Below are 21,264 nucleotides of genomic sequence, written 5' to 3' on the forward strand. Positions count from 1 at the left end.
CTGCCAGGCTATGTGTTTCTTTGAGAGTGTTGCCCGTGTTGGATGTCTGTGTGTGTTTAGGGGGGGGGGGCTTGGCGTGGTTGTGTGTTTCTGTGTGTGTGACTGTAAGTGAAGCTTGCTTCTTTTTTTTTTTTTTTTGAGTGTCACAACCTTCTGGTAGCCTGTCTATGGGCTCTGCTTGGACTTTGGGGATCCCTGTTCATCATTTTTCTGTGGATCATGAATCTGCAGTCAACTGGGAGGCAGGCTCAGACACACTGGGGTCCAAAACACCTCCTTTTGCAAAAAAGAAAAGCCGCCACTTTTCTAGAAAAAGGGAAGCATATCACACGTGAGAACAGCATCTCTCATTGTTTTTTTGTCCTGCCACAAACCCAGGGAGAGAGACTACCAATCCTGTCTGCAAGGCCCCTTGAATTTACCTCGAATTTTGTTGCCCACTGAGCAGGTGCTTCATGTCATGATTGGGCATTTTTCCATTGTCTTGGGATTTCATTCTGGTACAGACAGTGTGAGCAGCAATAAGTCAGATAGCACTGAGGATACAGTCTGTTGAGGGGTGGATGTTGTCCACCATATTCACCTGCAATAAATGTGAAGACATGACACTGAAGGTTCTTCCAACAGCATCCTTCCATTTCTTTAATTGCACAAGCAATCCACACCATGGCTCGGTGTTCATGTAGGAGTACTCCAACGTGCAGGAAACATATGGAGTGCAAACTGGGGCCATCCAGGCTAACTCTCTATTTGAGGGCTTTCATACTCGGAGCCAAATTAGACTGAGATTGATTGATACAATTTAGAATGTGGCCTCCACACTTACCACTTTTTTCCTGACTTCCATGTTTTTGTTGTTGTTGTTGTTGCTGTTGTTGTTATTTTGACCTAGGGATTTCTGGGTCTGACTCAACATTTTCCATGCTAAACATTTCTCAGTTCCCAGAAGATATGCCTCAAAGGAATCCGTTGCCTGAGTGTTTCCTTCTAAACACTTTCTCATTTTAATGAATGTGCAGCTGTGATAATTTCAAACTATAAATTCTGTTATAGCTGCCAGCAAGCAAACCCTTCTTCTCCAGCTGTCATGGGAGTGCTGCATGATTCCTGTAGGATGAGAAGCAGGCAGCCATGTCTGTCATTTGCCTAGTATTCTAGGATCTATTTCATTGAATCTGCATGTCCTTTCTCATTGTGGAGGTGGTCTTTCATTAAGCTGTTGCTGGATAGGGCTGCCTCTTGCCATAGTTCTATAGGCTGCCAGGGATTTCCAGGAGCAAAAGGGACTTCTGGTAGGCTGGCTGACTTCCAGGTTGTGGGTAAAGGTCTTGTTTTGGGGTTTGAGGTTGTTTGTAGTTTCCAGGAGACTTTACAGTCCTCTTATAGGAAACTTTGAACATTGCTTTGACTCCAGCACAAGTCATCTGTTTCTCTTATGCGAGCCTTTTTTTTTTTTTCCTTTCATGGGGTGTCCACAATGCCCCAAAACAGCAATACAGAACATCCATTTCAGGCTTAACATCTCCAAAGACAGCTCTGAGACACTGTCTCAACCTCATCTGCACCCGTGGGTGGCCAGTTTGAGGTGTGAGAACAATGCTTCACTTTGGATGTGTCTTTGTCATGGTTCCTGCCTTTCCCAGAGAGCCCATGCAAGACCCAGGATGAAGGGAGGCAGTGAGGTTAAGGTCCCAGCCATCTTTTGCTGGCACCTGCCTCTGGGGTTGTAGGTACAATTCTATCACCAAAAGTCTCCTCCACAATTCACCAGACTACATTCCAGTCCCCATGGAACCCAATTCTTGCACAGAGCCTCTATTGGGAAGGCAGTCAGAAGAGCAGTTTCCAGCTACCGCCTCACAATCTCAAAACATCTCCTCCTTCAGTGGAAAATGACCACAGAGACAGCCTGAAGGGGCCCTAAAGTCAAGACTTTAAGGTTCATGCTATGGGTTACCACAGGCAGCTTTTCTCCCAATACCAGGCCGGCTCTACCTGTGCCATTTTCCTCTGCTTAGGCAGGCTGACAGCTCTGATGGATAGACACTCAAGTCTGTCTGTGAATGAGCATGTGCTAGTCTCAGAACATCAGGTCTATGCTGTGAGCTCTGGCTAGCATCTCAATGAATGTCCCTGTTGCCTAGTGACAAGTCCCTGCAGCTTGGCAGAGGAGACCTCCATGGAGATGCATCAGCAGTGTACTCTCGCCTGCTTTCTCTGTGGGATCCACAAGATAGTCCCATGATCCCAGTACAGGGCAGATGTGAGCCAGCCTGAAGAAACATCAAGTAGAGTTCCAGGAATAAACTGCAAAATTCCTAATGATATTAAAAGATCTACAGTATGCCTCAGGCCTGCATAGATGTTGTAGGTGTGACTCTTTTTGAAGCTAGCACCACTGTGATTTTTAGGTATAGCCCACCTGTGTTATCTGGGGTTGCGCTCTTTCAGGTGGGGCTTCCTGCAGAAAAAAAGCAGCCTAGAAGCTGCCAGGCTGTGTGTTTCTATGGAAGTTTTGTGAGTGTTGGATTTCTGTGTTTGTGTTGGCTTTGTGTGTTTCTGTTGGCTTTGTGTGTTTCTGTGTGTGTGTGTGTGTCTGTGTGATTGTGTGTGTCTACAAGTGGAGTCTCCTTAAAAAAATGTGAGTAACCCACTGTAGTGCTTTTTTTTTTTGAGGCTTCCAACATTTTGGTGGCCTCTCTCTGTGGCTCTGCTTGGGCTGTGGGGCACAGGTTCTTTATTTCTCTGTGGATCATGAATCCAGAGTAAATTAAGAGACTGGTGGAGACCTGCCAGTTTCCAAATCACCTCCCCCTACAAAAGAATGCCAATCTTCTAAAAATTACAGGAGCATACCACATCCAAGCACAGACATCTCCAAGTGTTTCATTGCCCTGCTGCCAACCCAGGGAGACACACTGTCAGTCCTGTCCATAGAGTTGCTTGAATTTACCTGGAGTTTGGGTTCCAGCTGAGCAGGTACTTCTCCTTGTCAGGATCTACTCCTCCATTGTCTTGGGATTTCATTTTGGGAAACAGAGTGTGCTCAGCGGTAAGGTCAGATAGGGGTGAGGATATAATCTGGTGAGTGGTGGATGAGGTCCTGCACCTTCACCTGCAAAAAACGGTGAAGACAGATGACACAGAAGGTGCTTCCATGGCAACTCCCACATTCCCTTAATTGCACAAACAGTCCACACCATGGCGTGGTGTTCAGGTTGGAGTACTCCAACATGCAGGGAATATTTGGTGTGCAAACTGGGGCCATACTGGCCAACTCCTGATTAGAGGGCTGTCATACCCGGAGCCAAATGGCAGTGGAATAGATTGATGCTGGATTGGATGTGGCCTTTACACTTGCCTCTTCTTTTTCTGATTTTCTTTTTCCTCATTGGCCTAGGGTTTCCTAAATCTGTCTCAAAATATTCCACCCTAAACATTTCCCAGTTCACAGAGAAAGATCCTCATGGGAATCCATTGCATGATTGTTTTCTTCTAAACACTGTCATGTTTATATGACTGCGCAGCTATGATACTTTTAAAACTGATAACTCCCTTTACAGCCACCAACAAGGAAACCCTTTTTCTCCCACTTCTATCAGAAGGCTGCATGATTCCTGTATGATGAGAAGGAGGCAGCCATGTCTGGCTTTTGCTTGCTTTTACAAGCTCTGTTTGTCTCATCTGCATGCCATTTCTCATTGTGGAGCGGGTCCTTCATTGGGCTATTGATGGATGGAACTGCTCCTTGTCACGTATCTTTTGTCTTCCAGTTATTTAAAGAAGCATAGAGGACTTCTGGTAGGCTCACTGCATTTCAGGGCTGGGTTGTGGTCTTGTTTTGGGGGCTGAGGTTGTTTGCACTTTGCAGGAGGCTTCTGGGTCCTCTGACAGGAATCTTTGAACATTGCTTGGACTTTTTGTGTCTGTTTATAGAAATGCTGTGAATGCACTTCAGCATGTCTGTTTTTTGAGTCTCCAATGTTTTTATGGCCTTTCTGTCTGGCTCTGCTTGGACTGCACTGTAGGGGGGTGATGTTCTTTACCTTACTATGGTTCATGAATCCTCAGTGAAGTGGAAGGCATGTTGTGACCTGCCTGCATCCAAATCACCTCTGCTGCAAGAAAAGCTACTCTTCTAGAAAAAAGAGAAGGGCACCACACCAAAAAACACACATCTCCCAGTGTTTTATGGTCCTGCCACCAACCCAGAGAGAGACACTTTGAGTCCTGTTCACAGAGCCCATTTAATTTACCTTGAATTTGGTTCACAGCAGAGCAGGTGCTTCACATTGTGAAAAGGGACTCCTTCTTTGTTTTGTGATTTCATTATGGAATGTAGACAGCGAGCAGCAATAAGGCCTGATAGAGGCAAGGATACAATCTAATGGGGTATGGATATAGTCTCACAACATCACCTGCAAATAAAATACAGACAGATGACACAGAAGGTACTTCCAACTCCATCCTCACATTTCCTTAATTACACAAGCAGTCTACACCATGGCCCAGTGTTCAGGTGTGTATACCCAAATGTGCACGGAACATTTGGAGTGCAAATTGGGGCCATCCTGTCAAACTCCTGCTTAGAGGGCTTTCATATATGAAGACAAATGGGAGTGAAATGGATTGATGCTGGGTGGGATGTGGCCACCACACTTGCCCCTTCTTTTCTTGACTTCCATGTTACTAGTTGGCTTAGTGTTTCTTGGGTCTAGCAAAATGACTTCCACACTAAATGTTTCCCAGTTCATGCAGAAGGAATCTCATGGGAATCCATCACTTCAGTGTTTTCTTCTAAATGCCATCACGTTTTAGTGACTGGGCTGCTTTGACATTTTTAAAACCACAAATTCCCATTACAGCAGCCAAAAAGGAAACTCTTGATCCCCCTCTTCTATGAGAGGGCTTCATGATTTCTGTAGAATGAGAAGTAGGCCACCTTGTGAGGCTTTCACCTGGTAACCTAGCTTCTGTTTCATTTCATCTTTAATGCCTTCTCATTGGGAAGGGGTTGTTTCAATTGGCAGATCCTGACAGGGAATTCCTCTCACAACAGATGATTTAGCTTGCAGGAATTCCAGAGAGCAAAAGAGACTTCAAGTAGGCTGGCTGCAGTACAAGTTGTGGGTTGTTTTCCTTGTTCTGAGAGCTGAGGTTGTTTACACTTTGCTGAAGTGTTTGTGTCCTCTGACAGGAATCACTGAATATTGCTTGGACTCCAGCACAAGGCAACTCTTTGTCTCACACAAGCCCTTATTTTTCTTTGCTTTCATGGGGAATCCACAGTGCTTCCAAACAGCACTATAGGACACATGTTTTCATGCTTGCCATCCCCACAGATGGCCTCTGAGACACTGTCTCAATTTCACCTGCATCCTTGAGAGGCCAGTTTGAGCTGTGAGAACACTGCTCCACCTTGGACACGCCTTTATCATGGTCCTTGCCTTTCCCAGAGAGACCCTGCAAGGCCCAGGAAGAAGGGAGGCAGTGAGGTCCAGACCCCAGCCATCTTTCACTGACATCCACCTCTGGGGTCTCAGGTCTGATTTTATCACCAAAAGAACCTTCAAAAACACACCAGACTATATTCTAATCTTCACAGGACTCGATTCTTGCATACATATACGTTCTCTTTTGGGAAGGGAGTCAGAAGAACAGTGTCCAGGGACCACCTCACAGTCTTGCATTGCTGCCTCCTACACTGGGACCTGACAACGGAGGCGGCCTGAAGGGGTGCTGAGGTAAAAATTTGAAGGGCCCTACAGTGGGTTTTTGCAGACAACCTTTTTTGAAATAGCAGGGAGTCTCTGCCTCTACCATTTTTCTCTGCTTAAGAAGGCTGACAACTCTGACAGCCAGGCACCAGAGCCTGTCTCACAAACACACATGTGCTAGTCTCAGGGCACCAGGCTTGATTGTGAGCTGTGGCTAGCGTCACAATGAAAATCATGGTTACCTAGTGGCAAGTCCCTGCAGCTTTGCGGAGCAGGAGACCTCTGTAAAGTTATGTCAGTGATGGACTCTCATCTGACTTCTTCGTGGGATCCATGGGAGAGTCCATAATCCTAGAAGAGGGCAGACATAAGCCAGCCTGATGAATCATCAAACACAGCCCCGGGAATAATCTGTGAAATCCCAAAGAATCCAAAAGAATCTGCAAGATTCCTTAGGTCTGCCTAGACATTGTAGTAGTGAGTCTTTTTGAAACTTGCACCACTGTGATTTCTAGGTACAGCCTGCCTATATTCCCAGGGGTTGCTGTCTCCCAGGTGGGACTTCCTGCAGAAACAGGAAGCCTCAGAAGCTTCCAGGCTGTGTATTTCTTTGGGAGTTTTGGGAGTGTTGGATTTCTGCATGTGTGTGTGGCTTTTTTTTTTTTTTTTTTTTTTTTTTGCATGTTTGTATGGGTGAGTGTGGTTGTAAGTGGAGTCTGCTTAAAGCAATGTGGCTAACGCACTGCAGCACTTTTTTTTTTTTTAATTTCCCAGGCTTTTGGTGGCCTGTCTGTGTGGCTCTGCTTGGGCTATAGTGCTCTGTGTACAGTAAATGCTTCCCAGTTCATGGAGAATGACCCTCATGGGATTCCATTGCATGAGTATTTCCTTCTAAACACTGTCACGTTTTAATGACAGGACAGTTGTGATACTTTTAAAAGTGTAAATTCACATTACAGTTGCCAACAAGGAAACACTTGTTTACCCACTTCAGTAAGAGGGCTGCATGATTCCTGCAGAGTGACAAGCAGGCAGCACTGCCTGCCTTTTGCCTGGTAATCTAAGCTCTGTCTCATTTCATATGCCCATCTGTTCTCATTGTGTAGAGGGCATTTCACTGGGCTCTTGGTGAATGGGACTGCCTCTCACTACAGATCTTTGGCTGCCATGGAATTCAGGGAGCAAATGGGATTTCAGGTAGACTGGCAGTACTCCAGGTTGTTGGTCATGTTGTCAGTGTGGAGGCTGAGGTTGTTTGCACTTTTAAGGAGGCTTCTGGGTCATCTGCCAGGAATCTTTAAACATTGCTTGGACTCAAGCAGAAGACAGCTCATTCTCTCTGGTGACCCTTGATTTTTATTTGCTCTTATGAATGGTCCACAGTGCCCTTAACAGTTCTACTATTTTCAGGCCTTCAGTAGCCACAGAAGGCCTCTGAGACACTGTCTTAACCTCATCTGCATCGGTAAGAGGCTAGATCAAAGTGTGAGAACCCTGATCCACCTTGGAATTGCCTTTGTGATGGTTCCTGCCTTTGCAAGACAGCCGATGCTAGGCCAAAGATGAAGGGAGGCAGTGAGGTCAAGGGCTTGGGCATCTTTCAGTGACACCCACCTCTGGGGTCTCAGGTATAATTCTATCACCAAAACACCCCTCAATAAGTCACAAGACTATTTTGCAAACCACATGGGACCTGATTCTGTCACATAGCCTCTTTCCAAAATGGAGCACAAAGAGCAGATTCCAGTGACCACCTCATGGTCTCAGAACTCGTCCTTACCAAAAGGGACCTGACAACTGAGACAGCATGAAGGACCGTTAAGGTCGATATTTTATAATTTGGGAGTGGATTATCACAGGCAGCCTTTTTTTCCTGATACCAGACCAGCTCTTCCTGTACCATATTCTTCTTAGGCTGAAAGCTCTGAAAGCCAGGCACCTGAGCATACATAACTAATGTGTGTGCACTAGTCTCAGGGCACCAGGCTTGAGCTCTGGGATCTGGATAGCCTCACAGTAAATGTCTCTATTTCTTAGATGCAAGATCCTGCAAATGGGCAAAGAATGAGACCGTGGGGGCTGAGGTTATTTGCACTTTGCAGGAGGATTTTTGTTCCTCTGACAGGAATCATTGAACATTATTGGACTCCAGCACTAGGCAGCTCATTCTGTCAGGTGAGCCTTGATTTTTCTTTGCTTTCATGAGGAACTTACAGTGCCCCTCAATGGCACTACCTGACACACTTTCAGGCTTGTCATCACCACAGATGGCCTCTGAGACACTGTCTCAATCTTATTTGCCTTTGTGAGACGCCAGCTTGAGGTGTGAGAACACTGCTCCACCTTGGACTTACCTTGTCATGGTTTCTGCATTTCCCAGAGAGTCTCTTCAAAACCTAGGATGAAAGGAGGCAGTGAGGTCAAGAGCCTGGCCATCTTTCTCTGACATCTGCATCTGGGTAACAGGTATGATTCCATCACGCAAATAACCCTCAACAACATGCCAGACTATATTCCAATCACCATGGGACCTGATTATTACACACAGTATCTTTTGGGAATGAAGTCATAAGAGCAGGTTCCAGCGACCACCTCACAATTTTGAAATTCTTCCTTCTCCAGAAGGACCCAATCATGGAGAAGACAAGAAGGGCCCCTGAGGTTGAGACATTCAGGATTCTGCAGTGGGTTTTTGCGGGCAGACATTTTGCCCATACCAGGCTGGCTCTGCCTCTAACATTTATCTCTGCTTAGGCAAGCAGACAGCCCTGACAGCCAGGTGCCCTTGTTTGTTTCATAAATGAGCAAATGCTAACCTCAGGAAACCTGGCCTGATTGTTAGCTATGGCTATTGTCACAATGAATGTCACTGTTGCATTGAGACAAGACTCTTTGGCTAGGCAGAGAAGGAGACCTCCATGGAGGGGCATCAGTGGTGGACTCTCGACTGTCTCCTCTATAGGATCCACAGGATAGTCCCATAATCCTAGAAGAAGACAGACGTGAGCCAGCCTGAAGAAACATCAAGCACAGCCCCAAGAATAAATCATAAAATCCCCAAGGATCCAAAAGGATCAGCAGGATTCCTCAGACCTGCATAGACATTGTAAGAATGAGTCTTTTTGAAACTAACCCCACTGTGATTTCAAGGTATGGACCAGCTGTGTTCCCTGGGGTTACTCTTTCCCAAGTGGGTCTTCCTGCAGAACCACACAGCCTCAGAATCTTCCAGGCTGTGTGTTTCTGTGGGAGTGTTGTGAGTGTTGGATATCTCCATGTTAATGTGGCATTGTGTGTTTGTTTGAGGGTTTTTTGTTGTTGTTTGTTTGTGTGTGTGTTCTCCTGTAAGTGGAGCCAGATTACAGAAATGTGGCTAACACACTTCAGCAATTATTTTTTAAAGTCTCCCAACCATTTGCTGGCCTGTCTATGTTGTTCTGCTTGCACTGTGGGGTTCCATCTTTTTAATTTTTCTGTATCATGAATCCACTGTGAATTAGGAGGTTGCTGAGAGCTGCCAGTGTACAAATCACCTACTTCTGAAAAAAAAAACTACTCTTCTAGAAAGATAAGAAGCACACAACACCAAAAAAAATAGACATCTCCAAGGGTTTGATTGTCCTGTGACCAACTCAGGGAGAGACTGTAGCAGTCTAGTTCACAGCAACCGTTGAATTTACATCAAATTTGGTTCCCAGCTGAGCAGCTGCTACATGTCATGAGGTGGCATTCCTACAGCATCTTGGGATTTCATTCTGAGACATAAAGTGTGAGCAGGAATATGGTCAGATGGGGTGGGGATACATTCTGGTGAGGGGTCCCTTCACCTGTAAAAAAAAATGAAGACAGATGACACAGAAGATGCTTCCAAATCCACACCCACATTCCCTTAATTTCACAAGCAGTCCACACCATGGCCCAGTGTTCAGGTGGGAATACTCCAATATTCAAGGTACATTTGGAGTGCAATTTGGACCATCCTAGCAAACTCCCGATTTGAGGGCTTTCATACCCGGAGCCAAATGGGAGTAAAATATACTGATGCTGAGTGAATGTGGCCTGCACACTTGCCTCTTCTTTCCCTTACTTCCATGATGCTAATCTGCCTAGTGTTTCCTGTGACTGGCTCAACGACTTCCAAACTAAATGTTTCCAAGTTCATAAAGAATGAGCCTTATGGGAGTCCATTCTAAACACTGTGACGTTTTAATGACAGGATAACATTGATACTTTTAAAACTGTAAATTCCCATTACAGCCGCCAACAAGGAAACTCTTGTTCTTTCACTTCTTTTGGAGGTCTGCATGATTTCTGTAAGATGAGAATCAGGCAGCTGAGTCTGGCTTTTGAGTGGTAATCAAGCCTCTGTTTTATTTCATCTGCAAGGTCTTCTCACTGTAAAGGAGTTATTTTATTGTCTGTTACTGGATGGAACAGCTTTTCACCACAGATTATTTGGCTGTCAGGGATTTCAAAAAGGAAAAGGAACTTCAGGTAGCATGGCTGCACTCCAAGTTTTGGGTTGTTATCTCCTTGTGGGTGTTGGGGTTGTTTACACTTTGCATTAGGCTTTTGCATTCCCTGACAGGAATCATTGAACATCGATTGGACTCCAGCACAAAGCAGCTCTTTCACTTAGGCAAACCTTGGTTTTTCCTTTCTATAATGGGTAATCCATACTCTAAACAGCACTACTGGACATGATTTTAAGGCTTTCCATCAACTCAGATGGCAACTGGGACACTATTTCAACCTCATTTGCACCAGTGAGAGGCCAGTCAGAGGAGTGAGAAGACTGCTCCACCAAAGGACTTGCCTTTGTCATGGTTCCTGCATTTCTCAGAGAGCCCCTTCAAGGCCCAGAATGCAGGGAGACAGTGAGGTCAAGAACTTGTCCATCTTTCACTGACACCCACTTTTGGAGTCTCAGGTAGAGTTCTATCTCCCAAGGAAGGCTCAACAACACACTAGATTATATTCCTATACCCACTCTGAACCTGATTCTGGTACACAGCCTCTTTTGGTATTGGAGTCAGAATAGCAGTTTCCAGGGACCATCTCACAGTCTTGAAACACCTCCTTCTCCAGGTGTATCAGACCATGGAGACAGCCAGAAGGGTCACTGAAGTAGAGACTTTTAGGGTCCAGCAAAGGATTATCACAGGCTGTCTTATTCCTGATACCAGGATGGCTCTGCCTTTCCCATTTTTCTCTGCTTAGCAGGCTGACAGCTCTGACAGCTGGGCTCCTGGGCCTACCTCATGAATGTGTGTGAGCTAGTCTCAGGGCACCAGGCCTGAATGTGAGCTCTGAATAACGTCACAGTGAATATCACCATTGCCTAGCAACAAGTCCCTGTGGCTTGGCAGAGAAGAAAACATCCATGGAGGTTAATCAGCATTGGGTTTGCACTTGTCTTCTTTTTGAAATCCATGGGATAATCCCATGAACCGAGGAGAGGGCAGACACCAGCCAGCCTGAAAAAAGTCAATCCTCCAAAATCAGCTGAAATCTCCAAGCATCCAAAGGGATCCACAGGATTTCTTATTCCTGCCTAGATGATGTAGGGGTATTTCAAAACTTGCCATACTATGATTTTTAGGTACAGCCCGACTGTGTTTCCTGAGGTTGCTCTTTCATAGGTTGATCTTCCTGTAAAACCAAGCAGCCTCAGAAGCTGCCAGGCTGTGTGTTTCTGTGGGAGTGTTGTGAGTGTTGAATGTCTGCGTGTGTGTGTGGCATTGTGTGTGTGTTTGTCTGTGTGTGTGTGTGTGTGTGTGTGTGCATGCCTGTTCCTGTAAGTGGAGTCTGCTTAAAGGAATGTGGCTAAAACACTTCTGGGGTTCTTTTTTTTTTATTTTATTTTTTTACTTTTGTATCCTAACACTTTGGTGCCCTGTGTATGTGGCTCTACCTGGGCTGTAGGATTCCGTGTTCTTTACTTTTCTGTTGATCATGAATCTGCAATGTATTGGGAGGGAGCCAAGACTCTCCAGCCTCCAAATCACCACCCCTTACAAAAAAAAAAAGAAAAAATCCACTCTTCTAGAAAGAAGAGTAGCACACCACACCAAAAAAAGAAAACCTCCCAGTGTTTCATTGTCCTGCACCCAACCCAGGGAGAGACACCAACAGTTCTGTCAGCAGGGCTCCTTGATGTCACCTCAAATTTGGTTTCCACCTGAGCAGGGGCTTCATGTTGTGAGGGGGCACTTCTCCATCTTAATGATATTTCATTCAGGGACATAAAGTGTGAGCAGTAATAAGGTCAGATGGGGTGGGGATACAAGCTGTTGATAGGTGGATGGGGTCCCGCAACTTCACCTGCAAAAAAAATGAAAACAGATGACACAAAAATTGATGCCAACTCTATCCCCACTTTTTCTTAATTGCACAAGCAGTCTACATCATGGCTCGGTGTTCTGGTATTAAGGACCAAGACCACCTCTCTTATTATCTCAGAACTCAGAATAAGAAAGAAGAATCAAAAGCTAAAGGAAGGAGGAAATGAGATCAACCATCTGACAGCGCAGTGTCACACCCCAGTCCTGGTAGTTAAAAATCAACCCCTTACCTAACCAGTGGTATTATCTATAAATTCCAGACATTGTATAAGGAAGCATTCTGAAACATTCTGTTATGTTATGTTCTGTTCTGATTACTGATGCACGCAGCCCCAGCCAGGTACCACTTGCCTGCTCAATAGGTCATGACCCTTTCAGATGGACTCCTTAGAATTTTAAGCCTTTAAAAGGGGCAGGAAACTCTCTCTCTCTCTCTCTCTCTCTCAGGGAGCTTGGTTTTTGAGACTCAAGTCTGCCAAGGCTCCCAGCTGAACATAACCACTTCCTTCTTTAATATGGTGTCTGAAGGTTTTTGTCCACAGCTCATTCTGCTACATTTTTTGGCTCCCATACCTGGATGTGAGGTGATTGGTGGACAGTCGAGGCAGCCCCTTAGGTGACTTAGACCTATCCTGTAGAGCATGCTTGCACAGGACTTTGGCCAGCTTGAGTGATGTGGATCCTGAGAGCTCTCCTGGGTAGGCAATTGTCCTAGCAGAAAGCCTCACCAGAGCAGTGCACAGCAGGCCCCACAGAGTGTTGATGCTGTGTCTGAACACCGGGAAGGAACTGGCACTTGGAGTCCAGATATCTGGAACATGGTAAGACCAGTCTTGGGAACTTGTACTCTTTTTGAGTGGAAGCGTGACATGATCACCTATGGCATGGCTTTCTCGGCACTTTAGTTTTGGTTTTGATTTTGACTTGGCTTGATTTACTTGATTTGTTGTGAATTAGATGAGTGAGTGACATTTACACTTTTCCTCTTGCAGTGCAACTGTTGTCTTGGGAGAAAAATGGGTCAGACACAATGTAAGACCACCCTGCTAGGAACTATGTTGAAAAAATTCAAGGAGGGATTTAAAGGAGACTATGGAATTACTATGATATAAGGGAAAATTAGAACTTTGTGTGAGATAGGCTAGCCAGCATTAGAAGTGAGTTGGCCATCAGAAGGAAGCCTAGATAGGTTCCTTGTTTCAAAAGTATGGCACAAGATAACCTGTAAGTGAAGGCAACCATATCAGTTCTTGGACATAAAAACTTGGTTCCAACTGGTTTTAGAACACCCACAGTGATTAAGAGGGCAGACAGCAGCAGGAGTGTTAGTTGCAAAGGGACAGATAGCCAAGAAAGGATTCTGTTTCACCCACTGAGGGAAGTGGGCTCCTAAATTTTGGTGTGACCCAATATCAGAAGATTCATGGCAGTAAATGGCACAGGTGATTACCCCTCTTTAAGAAAAGAACTCCCCAATCCTGAACCCACAGCTCCTGCACCTCTGAAGGAAACACACATCCCTAGGCCACCCAGAGAAGAAAAGAGGATGTGAAGCTGCGAGAGAAAACCCACCCTTGGCAACTTGCTTATGACTTAAGACTAGGATACAAATGCCCGTGAGGGAGCAGTGGTATGCTGTTGCAGACAAGTACTGGCATATGGTGGAAAGGCATACCTCTGTGCCCTTTACCTTTGCTGATCTCCTAAACTGGAAAAGCAATACCATATTTTATACTGAAAAGCCTCAAGCTTTAATTGATTTGCTCCAAACTATTAGCCAGACCCTCAACCCTACTTGGGCCAACATCCACCAGTTGCTAATGTACCTGTTAAACACAGATGAGAGGTAAAGGGTGCTCCAACTGGCAAACAAGTGACTGGAGGAACATGCTATGGCTGATTACAAAAACTCGCAATTGTATGTGAGGATCTAATTACCAGCAATGGACCTCCAGTGGGACCCAAATGAAGGGGAAGGTACACAAAGGCTAAAATGATATAGGAAAGCCCTCCTAGAAGGATTAAATAAGGGAGCTCAGAAGATCGCAAATGTCAACAAAGTCTCTGATATCATTGAAGAAAAAGAAGTCCAGCACAATTTTATGGAAGACTATGTGAGGCCTATCATGTGTATATTCCCTTTCATCCTGAAAGCCCTAAAAATCCGTGCATGATTACCATGACTTTTGTTAGTCAAAGCAATGAAGACATTAGAAGAAAACTTTAGAAACAGGCTGGGTTTGCAGTATGAACACATGGCCAAGGCCTTTGGCCTACTTCTCTTAACAAATATATGGGGTTCCTAAAAGTTGGGCACCATGTTTGAGGGCCTTATCAGCAACTCTCCTGATAGCACAAGAAGCAGATAAACTAACTTTTGGACAAAACCTGAACATAAAATCACCCCCATGCTGTGGTGACTTTAATGAAAACCAAAGGACATCATTGACTAACAAATGCTAGACTAACTGAATACCAAAGCTTACCCTGTGAAAATCCCCATATAACCATTGAAGTTTCTAACAACCTGAACCCTGCCACCTTGCTCCCAGTATCAGAAAGCCCAATGGAGCATAACTGTGTAGAGATGTTGAACTCAGTTTATTCTAGAAGGCCTGACCTGGGGAACCAGACTTGGACATCAGTGGACTGGGAACTGGAAATGGACAGGAGCAGCTTTGTCAACCCACAAGGAGAGGGGTATGCAGGATATGCAGTGGTAATCCTGGACACTGTCGTTGAGGCCAAACCATTGTCCCAGGGTGCTTCAGACCAGAAAGTCGAGCTCATTGTTTTAATTCAGGCCTAGAACTTGGTGAAAGTAAGACTATAAAACATTTACTCTGACCCTCAGTATGACTTCTTAACCCTCCAAGTGCATGGAGCATTATATAAAGAAAAGGGCCTGTTGAACTTTGGAGGAAAGGACATAAAACCTCAGAAATAAATTGTGTATTTATTACAAGCAGTATGGAAGCCTCAAAAAGTGGCAGTCATGCATTGCAGGGTATACCAGTGAGCTTCTACTATGGTTGCTTTAGGGAACTCCAGAGCTGACTCAGGGGCTCAAAAAGCAGCCTCCACCCCCTACCAGGCATTGTTCTCAGCCCCCTGCCTCCTTAGATACCTAATTATTCTAAAGAAGAGAAAGATTTTTTTCAAGCAGAAGGAAGGCTTATAGCAAAAAAGAGATGGATCTGGTTACCAGATGGAAGAATAGCTGTGCCACAGCTGCTAGGAGCTGCAATTGTACTGGCTGTGCATGAAACTACCCATCTAGGTCAGGAATCACTTGAAAAGTTGTTAGGCTCATACTTCTACATCTCACATTTGTCAGCCCTTGCCAAAATGGTGGCACAGCTATGTATTAGCTGCCAACCGCATAATGCAAGGCAGTGTCCAGCCATTCTGCCCAGTGTACAAGATTATGGAGAAGTCCCCTTTGGAGATCCCCAGGTGGACTTCACAGAAATGCCAATGTGTGGAGATAAAGGGTATTTATTAGTTCTTGTGTGTACCTACTCTTGGTGAGTAGAAGCTTATCCAACATGAACTTAAAAACTCATTAAGTAACCCATGTGCTTCTTCCAGATCCTGTTCATAGATTTGGACTGCTCATATGAATCAGCTCAGATCATGGGCGGACATTTGTGCCTGATTTGGTGTAGAAGACAGTAAAGGTATTGGGAATCACCTGGAAACTGCATGCGGCCTACTGATCTCAGAGTTCTGGAAAGGTGTAGCAAGTGAATCAGACTATCAAAAATAGCTTAGGGAAAGTGTGCCAGGAAACAAGATTAAGAGAGTTACAGGCTCTCCTTATGGTATTGTTTAAGGTAGGATGTACCGCTTGTAAAAGAACAGGATATTCCCCTTACGGAATATTATATCACAGACCTCCTCCAATATTACAGGGACTGCCAGGCACTCCTTGAGAGTTACGTGAAGTTGAGTTAGAGCAACAGTTACAGGCTCCACGAAAAATTACACAAAAAATTTCAGCCTGGGTAAATGAAATTTGCCCTATTAACTTATTCTCCCCAGTTCACCCCTTCTCTCCAGGTGATCATGTGTAGATCAAAGACTGGAACCTAGCCCACCTACATCCACAGTGGAAAGACCCCAGACCATCATTTTGACCACTCCCACCACCATGAAGGTAGAAGCAATCCCGGCCTGGATCCATCACAATCATGTAACACCTGTATTGCCTGACATCTGAGAGGAGAGACCGAGCCTGGACAATCCCTGGAAGTGACACTGAGGAAGATGACAAACCCTTCTCCAGTTACACCCAGAAGCTTACTGGTCTATGCATGGTCAAAGCATGAGGATACTCATCATGGGACTTATTCTTCTTAAAATTTGGACTTGTATAATAAAGACTGATTTTCCCTGCATGGAGGACTAATCCCAGTGCATTAATCAGGTTACTGAGGTAGGGAAACAAGTTAAAACAATCTTTCTGTTTTATTATAAACACCTAGAAACTTCAAAGGAAGTTGCCTGTATAACTTCACTCAGTATAAAGTGTGCAGCACAGGAAATGACTGACCTGATGTGTGCTACAACACATCTGAGCCTCCTATGATCACAGTATTTGAAATAAGATTAAGAACAGGTCATTTTCTCAGTGATACAAGAAAAATAACAGATAAAACAGAAGAAAACAGAATCCCCAAACATATAACCTTAAAATTTGATGCTTGGGCAGCCATTAATAGTAACCAGCAAGGATTAGGATGTAGCTCTCTAGGTTAGGAAAAGAGTTATACAACAGAAAATAAGTACATTTTTCATGAATTAGGCTTATGTGATAAAGTATGTAATTATTTGTCTTGCAACATTTGGGCTACCTGGAAAGAGAATGAAAAAGTTCTGGTATGGCTTCAGAAAGGAAAGGGCAATTCCCCTTGAATGAGTGGCTTGGAAAAATTACATAGAAAATTTCAGCCTCGGTAGAACTAATAATCACCTTAGAACTAATAATCCCCAATCCACTAGATCCCCATTGAAAAAAAGGGAGAACATGTAAGTCTATGGATCAAGGGAGCTGGACTGGATCCTCCAGTAAATATTTGAGTCCTAGGAGAGGTCAAAATGTGCTCTCCTGAACCGGTGTTTCAGACCTCCTATGATGAATTAATGTGCCAGTACCAGAGCCCCCAGGGAAGACAAAGAAGTTGCTCCTGCAGTTAGCAGAAAATGTAGTCCATTCCTTCAATGTTACCTCCTGTTATGTTGTGAGGAAACCACTATGGGAGACAAGCGGCCTTGGGAAACCTGATAATTAGTGTCCATTGACCCAGGCCCTGATATGATTCCAGTCCAGAACTCCCACACTGGCAACTTCTGGATTGTAAGTACCTCAATTTTTGGGGAGTACTTCATAGCTAGAGAAGGAAAGAACTTCACCCTCCCTGTGGGAAGGCTCAACTGCCTTGGACAAAAACTGTGTAACAACACAGTAAAACCACCCTTCTGGTGTAGTTCAAACCACAGTGAAAAAAATCCGTTTAGTAAATTTCCAAAGTTGCAATCCATGTGGACCCATGGAGAGACTTTTTGGGACTGGACTGCCCCCACCAGGCTATATTGGATATGGGCATACAGCCTATGCCAAGTTACCTGACCAATGGGTTGGTAGTTGTGTTATCAGCACCATTAAACCATCTTTATTCCTACTGCCCAGGAAAACAGGTGAACTCCTGAACTTCTCAGTCTATGCTTCCTGAGAAAAGAGGAGCATAATATAGACAATTGGAAAGATGATGATTGGCCCCCTGAAAGAATCATGCAGTACTATGGGCCCAAAACTTGGGCACAAGATGGCTTGTGGGCATACCAAATCCCCATTTAATGATCAACTGGATCATATGGTTGCAAGCTGTCTCAGAATTAATCACTAATAAAACCAGCAGAGCTTTGACTGTTTTAACCAGTCAGTAAGCCTAGATGACAAATGTTATCTATCAAAGTAGATTAGCTCTAGACTACTGGATAGCAGCTGAAGAAGCAGACTGTGGAAAATGTAACCTAGTCAATTGCTGTCTGCATAAAGATGATCAAGGGCAAGAAGTCAAAAATATAGTTATAAATATAACAAAGCTGGCACATATGTCTGTACAGGTTTGGCATGGGTTTGATCCTGGGTCAGTGTTTGGAAAATGGTTTCCAGCAGTAGGAAGATTTAAAACTCTTGTAATAATAATAATAGTAGTAGGAACAGGCTTGTTGCTTCCCTGCTTGCTACCCGTGCTCCTTCAAATAATAAGCTTTTTTACTGCCTTGGTCCACCAAAATGATTCAGAAGACCCAGGTACTGAGGATGAGCGAGAGAACTCCCACTAACAAGTGAGATCCTTAAAAAGGGTGATATGGAAGGAGACCACCTCTCTTATTGTCTCATACCTCAGAAAAAGAAAGAGGAAGAAAAAGCTAAAGAAAGGCAAAAATAAGATCAATAGTCAGACAGCCCGGCGCTGCACCCCAGGCCTGGAAGTTAAAAATCAACCCCTGACCTAACTGCTTGTATTATCTATAGATTCCACACATTGTATGAAAAGTGTTGTGAAACTTTTTGTTCTGTTTTGTTTTGTCCTGATTACTGATGCATACAGTCCCAGCCACATACCCCATGCTTGCTCAATCTTTCATGACCCTTTTGTATGGATCATGTGTTTAGAGTTGCAAGCCTTTAAAAGAGGAAGGAATCTCTCTCTTTGAGAGCTCAGTTTTTAAGATGTAAGCTACCAAAACTCCCGGCAGAATAAAGACACTTCTTTCTTTAACCCAGTGTCTGATGGGTTGTGTCCACAGCTCATCCTGCTACAGTGAAAGTACATCAATGTGCAAGTAACATTTGGGGTGCAAATTGGGGCCATCCTGGCAAACTCCCTATTTGTGGGCTTTCATAACTGGAGTGAAATGGGAGTGGAATGGATTGGTGCTGTGTGGGGTGTGGCTTCCACCCTTGCCTCTTCTTCTCCTGATTTCCATATTCCTCCTTGGCCTAGGGTTTCCTGGATCTGCCTCAATGATTTCCACAATAAACATTTCCCAATTCAAGGAGAATGACTCTCACTGGAATGCATTGTGTGAGTGTTTCCTTCTCAATGTTGTCATGTTTTAATGAGTGGGTAGTCGTGATACTTATTAAACCATAAATTCCCATTGGAGATGCCAACAAGAATACTTTTGTTCTTTCACTTCTATCAGAGGGCTGCATGATTATTGTAGGAGGAGAAGCAGGCAGCCATGTCTACCTTTTGTCTGGTAATCTAGCTTCTGTTTTATTTCATCTGCATGGCCTTCTAAATGTGGAGGTTCTCTTACACTGTGCTTCTACTGGATGGGACTGCCTCTCACAAAAGATTATTTAGCTGCCAGGTATTTCAGACAGCAAAAAAGACTTTGGCTAGGTGGGCTGTCCTCCAGGTTGTTGGTCATTGTCTCATTGTGGGAACTGAGTTTGTCTGCACTTTGCAGGAGGCTTTTGGGTAGTCTTACAGGAATCACTGAACATTGTTTGGACTCCAGCACAAGGCAGCTAATTTTCTCAGATGAGCCTTGATTTTTCTTGGCTTTCATTGGGAATCCACAGTGCCCCTCAATAGCATTACTGGACATGCTTTTCATTCTTGTCATCACCAGAGACAGCCTCAGAGACACTGTCTCAACTTCATCTGCACCTGTGAGAGGCCAGTCTGAAGTGTGAGAGCACTGCTCCACTTTGGACTTTCCTTTGTCATGGTTCCTGCCTTTCCCAGAGAGAACCTGTGAGGCCCTGGATGAAGGGCGGCATTGAGGTCAACAGCCCAGCCATCTTTCATTGACATGCACCTCTGGGATCTCAGGTATGATTCTATCAGCCAATGAACCCTCAACAAACACACCAGACTATATTCCAATCCCCGTGGGACTCAATTCTTGCACAGAATCTCTTTCTGGAATGAAGTCAGAAGAGCAATTTCCAGTGACTACCTGATAGTCTTGAAACACCTCCTTCTCCAGTGGGAATTGACCAAGGAGATGGCCAAAGGAACCATAAGGTTGAGACATTTATGGTCTTGCAGTGGGTTTTTACAGGCAACCTTTCTCCCAATACCAGGCCACCTCTGCTTGTACCATTTTTGTCTGCTTAGGCATTCTGACAGCTGGAGCTTGAGTCAGCTTCAGAAATGCACATGCACTGGGCTCAGGGCAGCAGGCTTGATTGTGAGCTGTGACCAGTGTCACAATGAAGGTCACTATTGCCTAGCAACAAGTCCCTGTGTCTTGGTGGAGAAGGAGACCTCCGTGGAGATGCATCAGTTGTGGAATCTCACCTATCTTCTCTGTGGGATCCATGGGATATTCCCATGATTTTAGGAGAGGGCAGACATGAGCCAGCCTAAAGAAGCATCAGTGGAACCCAAGGAATAAACTGAGAAATACCTAAGATTCCAATAGGATCTGCAGGGCTCCTCAGACCTGCCTAGACTTTGTAGGGTGACTCTTTTTGTAAATTGCTCCACTGCGATTACCAGGTACAGCACACCTGTGTAACCTGGGGATACTATCTCCCAAGTTGGGCCTCTTGTGGAATCACACAGCCTCAGGAGGAGCTGAGCTTTCTGTTTCTGTGGGAGTGTTGCTAATGTTGGAAGTCTGTATGTGTTTGTGGCAGTGTGTGTTTGTGTGTGTGTGTATGTGTGTCTGTAAGTGAAGTCTGCTTAAAGGAATGTGCCTACCGCACTTCAGAGCTTCTTTGTTTTTTGTTTTTTTTTCTTGAGTCTCCCAGGCTTTTGTTTTCCTGTGTGGCTTGTCTTGGGCTATGGGGGTCCATGTTTCTTGTTATTCTGTGGATCATGAATCCGCAGTGAATACAGAGGATGGCCAAGACCTTCCAGCATCCAAAAAAACCTTCCCCTTCAAAAAAAATTAAATAAATAAATAAATAATAATAATAATAAACACTCTACTATAAAGAAGAGGAGAACACCACACCAAAAAGAAAAAAAAAAAATGACATCTCCCAATGTTTCATTGTCCTGCAGCAAACCCAGGAAGAGACACTAGCAGTCCTCTCCACAGCAACTTTTGGATTTACCTCGAATTTGGTTCCCAGCTGAGCAGATGTTTCAGGTCATGAGGGAATAATCCTCTGTCATCTTGAGATTTCATCATGGGATGTAGAGCAATGAGCAGTAATAAGGTCAGAT

This window comes from Pongo abelii, chromosome Y, assembly GCF_028885655.2.
Source record: "Pongo abelii isolate AG06213 chromosome Y, NHGRI_mPonAbe1-v2.0_pri, whole genome shotgun sequence".
Lineage (NCBI taxonomy): Eukaryota > Metazoa > Chordata > Mammalia > Primates > Hominidae > Pongo > Pongo abelii.